Consider the following 7,330-nt stretch of genomic DNA (forward strand, 5'->3'; position numbering starts at 1 on the left):
TTCCTCAGAGAGGTTCAGATCAAAACCAAATCCCAGAGAGAGTGCAACTTTCTTCTCTGTTCAGGTCAGGACACCATTTTCTTACAATATTGTTGAGAAGAGATGAAAAATTTTGAAGATGGACGTAGGATGTGCTGGAATTGCATGATTTGCCCGATGCACTGGGTTAAGTGGGACTCATGGGACCACACCAGAGGTCCTATTCGACCAAGATGCTGTTCTTTTCCTTTTCTTAAAAAACGCTGTGGCAGGTCACAGGACTCACGTCTGACTCATATGTTTTGATCAAATGATCAAAAAAGGGATTGAGTTGCTTCGTTTCTTCTTTCCATTATTATTTTCAAAACGAAAACACAAAAATGCTCCTCAAATTAACAATAAGGTAAAAAACTGTGTCGGTCCTCTCTCCTCGTGTTCACCTGTGGTTCAAACAAAAAAACCTCTTCCTTCTTCTAAACACGCCTCCTCCTCTCTCCACAGCTGACCTGAGCTAATAAGTTAGTTAATCAAAAAAAGCTAAATACATAAAACAATTATAGTCCAATGACTATTCTCATACCATATATTCATCTAAATTATAGATATTAAACCACAATATTGGCTCCAACAGATGCCATGCCTTTTGCCGCTAGCATTGACAGTGGGGCCAAACCGACAACCCCATGGTGCCAGCGCGGAGATGCAGGAGTTCCACTGGACATGGCGAGAGAGTCTCATCAATAGTGATAACACCAGCAAAAGTGGACATGTTGAGGGTGTCAGCTGGATAGAAAGGTGCATCAAACAACATATAACTTCATCACCAGGACATGGAAGGTGTATGACTGGAAGGGGAATAGGCCTCAGAAGTGGGATGTCTGGGACAACTTGTGGAAACGTCAGGCGTACTACCGATGGCTGAAAAATGTACATGGAAAAAAAAAAAAAAAAAACTTTTGAGTAACATTTAACTTATATGACAGTGAGCATCCAGAACACATTTAGGTCTTGTACAAAACATTTTTTTTCTGCACAAAAATATTACTTAAAATTAAATAGATTACTTAACAAATGATGCTATAGTGTAAAAATATTTACCCGTGTGAGATATTTCTGCCAAACCAGGGTCATTTGTAAAGCTGCTTTCTCCGTCAGAAACTGACTGTAAATGCAAACAGATAAATACAATACAATATAATAATACAATACAATAAATCAAGTGTAAAATACAGTATTGCCGTTGTGACTGCCACTGTCATAAACATGTCTTGAAATCGTCAGTACTACTTACAGATTCTTTTTCCTCACTTAAAATGATCTTGTCAGGCCTGACATAAATGGACTTCTGATGAAACAGTTTTTTCACAAGGTCTCCATTCAAACTCTGTGTGGGGGTAAGGGATGGCTCAACAAGTTTGTTGTAGCATGGCAGCAGTATTTCTAACCTAAGGAAGGGAAAACACACTGTGCATGAAAATTCCGTTAAAGCTAAAAGAGCACACCATCACCATCATTCGTATGAACACAAAAATATACATTCTGTCATTTTCTCAGTTCAACCAACTTCTGTTTACTTCTGTTATTTAGTTGAGTATACATTTTTAAAATATATTTTTTCATAATTTAACTTTATTTTATAGAATCAGTTGTAGACAGACAGCAAAGGGAGAGAGAGATAGAGAGAGAGGGGATGGGATGCAGCTAAGAGCCCAGGTTGTACTTGAACCCTGGCTGTTGTGGGAAGGACTTGGCCTTTAGTAAATAGGGTGCACACTCTAGGTGAGCTACCAGGACATCTCAGTTGAGTATAACTTCAATGGAACTGTTATGAATTATTTACAACCATAATGCATTGACAAAATGTGTGTTCATCATGTTATATATCCCAGCAAGCATGTCAGAAATGAGCAGCAGCAAAGGGGAATGTCAAATAATAAAATATTAATAATATTTTAATTCACAACACACAGGCACTTAAAATGAAGCTTTCATAGTATAGTATGTTGTGGTATTATTGCAAATATCCAATGAAAAGAGGTAACAAATATAACAAAACAATTCAAGAACTTACCTGCATCCCTCCACAGCTGGCTGGAAGGCTGTTTTTATTGCCTCCATTACTCTGTCAGAATCCCAGTCACAGCCAAATTCCAAGGCAGACCTGATGTGGCCATTTTCAAAAAGCCATGCTTTTTTGGCACGCGTTGGCACATGTGTAACTTTGTGGTCTGGCAGGAGAATCACCTCTTTGAAAAAGGACTGGGCCACAGAACGAGAACTGCCTTGTGCCTGAAAGCTTAGAAACATTAAAGAAATTAAAGCTGCAAGCAGCGATGGTCGGGCCCTCGCATATGCGCGCACGTCGAAATGTGCGCATGTGGAAATGGCCACACCGTTTCCCCAAAATTCATCATTTTGATAACTGTTACTCAGGAAGTGTATGTGAACACACCTACCAAGTTTGAAGGGACTTGGATGAAATCCCTAGGTGGAGTTCGTTCAAACATGACCCCTTGTCAACCAGGCCGAAACACCGGAAATGGCGATATTCGTTATTAAATATCTCGCTTCCTGTTCATTGTGGCTTATTGCTCCAAGAGAGTTTTTTGTAGGTCCTGGCATGTTCTACAATTCGGCTGAGTTTCATAATTCTGTGACCAAAACTGTGGCGGGGCTGTTCGAAAGAAAAATTCAAGGGGGCGCTATAGAGCGCTTTTGCCCCGCCCCCTCATTAATTATGCAGCCGGATTGTGCATAATACTGCTGTTAACAATCACAACAAGTTTCAGACAGCTCTGACAAAGTATATGATAGCTGCACCCTTTTGCCCGAAAATCAGACCAAAAGTCAAAGGAGTCTTGTTTTTTTGTGAAAAAATTGGCAGCGTCCACTTTGACGCACCGTCACGGCCACGCCCTCTGATAAAAAGTTGTGATTTTGATAACTTTTCATTGTGGACGCCTTGAGAGCACACACGGCAAGTTTGAAGCACATCGGACGAAATCCCTAGGAGGAGTTCGTTCAAATGCGACCCCTGGAAATGAGGCAAAAACGGGAAAAGGCCAAATCTGAGCAAAATTGGACGCCGTACGCTTCACTGTAGCCCGGGGCACCAAGAGACTTTTTTGTGCGTCTGGGCATGTTACATACATACCGAGTTTCGTGCACGTGGGCAAAACCGTGGCGAGGGGCACCGCCAAAAACGCGCACCTAGGTGGCGCTGTGGAGGTGTATGCGCGCGTGCATGTGTGAGACCTCCAAAATACGTAATTGTACGCCTGACATTGGGGGGTGTTGTGGTGTTGCAAAACCACCCCGAATTGCTGCAGACCTGAAATACAAACAGAGAGATGTCTGAAATGAAGGAGACAAAGACAGATTCCAGTTTCACCTTTGCAAAGGGAGAACACAGCTCTGAATCTTAACAGACCCCGCGGTCTGTCCACCTTCTCGCCCTGCTGAGTTCTGGGGTCCCACAGCTTTTGGCTAGTTTTATTAACACACACACAAAACAGATACAAGGCATATGTCATAGGGCGTTCACTGTGTTAGTCACAGGGAATGCTTTGTCCCATTCTATACAGTTTTCTGTTGGGACTGTATAGTTCATGACTGGTATGAAACAATCTGCCGTTAAAGAAGCAGGTACGATCTGTAGAAGGGGTCTAGATTCCATGCACACTATACAGTCCCCTCCTGTCACTTTCCCTGCCTGTTCTGCTACGAGCAACCAGTTATTTGTTTCTCCAGAGATCCCTGTAGCTATCTGAAACCATTCATCAGTGTCCGGTTTTTCCGAGAGACTGACTGCAATGACTCCTTTCTTCGCGGTGTTCATATGCATCTGAGTCTTTGTCCAATTTCCCCAACACAAAGCTATGTCGTATACTGGGTCTTTTCCAGAGGTATAAGCCCATAAGTAGAGACTCATGCATATCTTTGTTTTGGTCGCACTAATTGTCTTGTGTGTTATTGTCAACTTCTGACCCGTCTTGGTCATTGTTATGTTCTTCCGCACTGTCTTGGCGTACCCTACAGACCAATCCTTCCAATTATAACCTGTCTCTGCCACCAGGTCCCCCCAACCGCTAAACCCTATGGTAAGATACCAGTCATATTGGGGTCCCCAGTCTGTTCCTTTCTGCCCCCACTGATTAAACAGTCCTGAGTACGGCACGCTTACTATCGCGGTGGAATTTGAGGGGCTACATACGATTATCCCATTGCCGGCAGTATGCTGTAGGTTGGAGTCAGTGCCACATTTTTCTATGGCTGTCTCTTTTGAGACTGTCAATATTTCCACTACTGCTAGGGAGAAACTCAATATTGTCAGCAACCTCATTCTGTCTCTAGATCCCCAACATCCGGCTTAAGTGCTGGGGTTACAACTCTGGGTGGGGAACTCACAGTAAATCCAGAGGATGAAAGACACAATTACAATAGAGATACCAATCAAAGCCACGATTAATGGGGAGGAAATGTGGTTATGCATTTACGTATTCAGACCAAACACTATTATTTTCGGTTAATAAAAATGAAGTTGAGTAAAATAATATGCAAGCAAAACCTTCTGGTTGATAAGACCTTTTCTATCTCTGTGTCCTAGGCGGTACCACCCCTAGGAGAGTTTGCGACCTTATTTATGGCTATATCAACACAACTCTTTAGCAATATGCGACGATGATTAATAACACATAGGTGAGTAAATGATAAAATAAAAATAAAAGTTATAGTTGAATGAATAATAAAACTGAACACGATGCCTCTTGTAGATCTTCTTTCTTCAGACCCAGGGGTAGACTGCCCTGGAGCCTATGATCACCACCAGGGGATTATTCCGCCCCTTATGTTGAGGTGGGATCTGTCTCTGAATCAGCCGACTCAGTGCTCTTTTCTTGGAGATTCGTCTGGATCTCGCTCAAGGAACGCTGTGGCTCCTCAGCTGCTGCGCACTGGCGCCAATGGAACCAGGTGTCTCCTTTTCCCCTCAGGCGGACGGCGTGGGAGGTTCTCTCTGTCACCTGGAATGGTCCTGTCCACCTTGGCTCCGACCACTTCCTCTTGGTGACCCGAAGAAGGACCCACTCTGCCTCCGGGGGTGGAGTGTGTTTTCCCGCCTCCTGCTGGCTTGTGACCTGTTTGGAGAATGCTGACACTAAACCCTGCAGTTCATGGAAAAAAGCTTTAGAGGTTAGGTTTTGTTCCTCATGCTGAACCAAGGGAAGTCTGGAATGTGGTCCGGGAAACGCTCTCCCTGTTTGCAACTCATGCGGCGTAAACTTCGTGGTCTGGTTTACTGAGCTTCTGATAGACATCAAAGCTAGTGGTAAAGCATCTAACCAATTCAATTTGGTCTGTGCACAGATTTGTAGCTCAGTCTCTGAACACATAAGTACCGTCTTTTCTGTCTTGTCCAGGTACCCTGCTGTCTGTTTTGCTGCTTGGTCAGCTGCGTTGTTTCCCTGTGTCACTCTGTCTGTCCCTACATTGTGTCCTTTACATTTTATGACTGCTACTTTTTTGGGAAGCAATAGTGCTTCGGCCAATTCTTTCATCTCAGTCTCATGTCTGATTGGTTTGGTTACCTGCTGTCAGAAACTGCCAAACTTAATCAATTACCACTATCGGATAAGAGTGGCTATAGAGTTTCTGAATAAAAGTACTATTGATCTTTTGTTCGTACTATTCACAACACAAATAAATCTTAATCTAGATTCCAGTGAGCTAGCAGTCATACACATTCACATACATGCTTTACCCCAATTGTCTTCTTCCTGTGTGTGCGTGTATTGACTGGTTTTGTAGGAGTGATTATGGATGTTCAAACTAAGCTAGTGTTTCCAGACGTGCTTCTAAGTTTTTACTGGGACCTTTTACTCCAATCTTGTTGTTCTAGTGTACTTATATGAACAACTCACGGCGGGGTTTTAGCTTCTCAAAGATTATGTTATGTTTTTATCTAGGTCTGGCCGACTAGCCTTGAATCATGATACCAGACCTTATATTAGTCATGGTGGGACTGTACACTTAATCCACAACGCCTAGATAGTGCAGTTATGTTTCAGCGTTCAGAACCTCCACCATTCACACTCGTGATTGTACTACTTTCTAGCACTATATGTATAGTTGTACAAATACATGTAAAATCAACACATATAGGACATTTGATGTTTTAAAGAGCAAGCAAATACACTTTAAGATTCAATGGACGCTCACAGGTTTGTCTATTATACTGGTCTTGCTATCCAGAGGACTCTTATTTACCTCAAAGTTCTGGTCTTGTTAATAGATGCTCACAGTTTCCTAAACTGGTCTCGCTATCTTCAACTCACAGACTTTGGCTAACTTCGGGGGGTCCTCAGCTCCCGGGTCTCCCAACCAGCTAAAACAATACCTCGTCAGAATATGTGGGAGTTGCCACACTCGAGGACACTGGTCTGTGTCAATGGACGCTCACAGGTTTGGTCTATACTGGTCTTGCTATCCAGAGGACTCACAGCTTTTTACAAAGTTCTGGTCTTGTTAATAGATGCTCACAGGTTCCTAATACTGGTCTTGCTATCTTCAACTCACAGATTTTTTTTTTAATTATGTTTTTTTCTTTAAAACATCACAGTTTAATGCCTTGTTTTTCTCAAATTCACATCTCTTAATTTATAGACAAGTTACTACTGAGACTTAGGACACGTTTCAATTTAGTGGTGGTCAATGCAGATCAAGTTTCTGCTTACCTTTATGTTGCCATGGCCCGTGTCCTTTGTCCGTTCGTACCTGTCCTTAAGCCCAATGAAACCAATTAATGTTTCAATCAGGTCTGATCCAACTTTTCAGTTGATCCCGGACGAGCCCCCAATTGTTGTGGTGATTCAAACCACCCCCGATTCTGTAGACCTGATGTAGAGCAGAGAGATATTGAGTTTAAAGAAGACAAAAAGTACTATCTCCAGTTTCACCTGTTGCAAGGGGAGAACACAGCTTTGACAGACTCTGCAGTCCGTTCACCATCACACCCAGCTGAGTTCTGAACTCTCTCAGGCTCCAGCCTAGTTTTATTAATTCACACAAGCGGTTACATATTGTTATTATCTTCATACAGGGTAGCTGCTGGGTGCAGCCGTTGTCCTTGGGTACACTCTGTGCCTAGATTCAGATGCTTTGTAACAGTTCTAGTTGTGCTCACACACATATCTCAGGCGTGGGATTGCACTAGACAAAACTGTAATCTGCAAAAAACACTCTGCTGGTTAACAACATTCTAAAAGCAATAGTTCAACATAATCACACATTTAATATTCTTAAATGATTATTAGGCACTTCAGATAATATAATAATGTGTGTAGGCCTGACCCTG

The 7,330-nt window shown here is 42.5% G+C and overlaps 1 long non-coding RNA gene across 1 annotated transcript; it reads right to left on the minus strand.

The window, feature by feature from the left end:
• Positions 1–1,077: 1,077 nt before the first annotated feature.
• LOC113745004 (uncharacterized) lies at positions 1,078–2,197 on the minus strand. The gene is made up of 3 exons (XR_003461938.1): positions 2,051–2,197; positions 1,271–1,424; positions 1,078–1,141 (listed from the first exon to the last, which is right to left on the minus strand). It is a non-coding gene; the product is annotated as an uncharacterized LOC113745004 (long non-coding RNA).
• Between the last annotated feature and the right edge of the window lie 5,133 nt (positions 2,198–7,330).

This window comes from Larimichthys crocea, unplaced genomic scaffold (assembly GCF_000972845.2).
Source record: "Larimichthys crocea isolate SSNF unplaced genomic scaffold, L_crocea_2.0 scaffold361, whole genome shotgun sequence".
Classification (NCBI taxonomy): Eukaryota; Metazoa; Chordata; class Actinopteri; family Sciaenidae; genus Larimichthys; species Larimichthys crocea.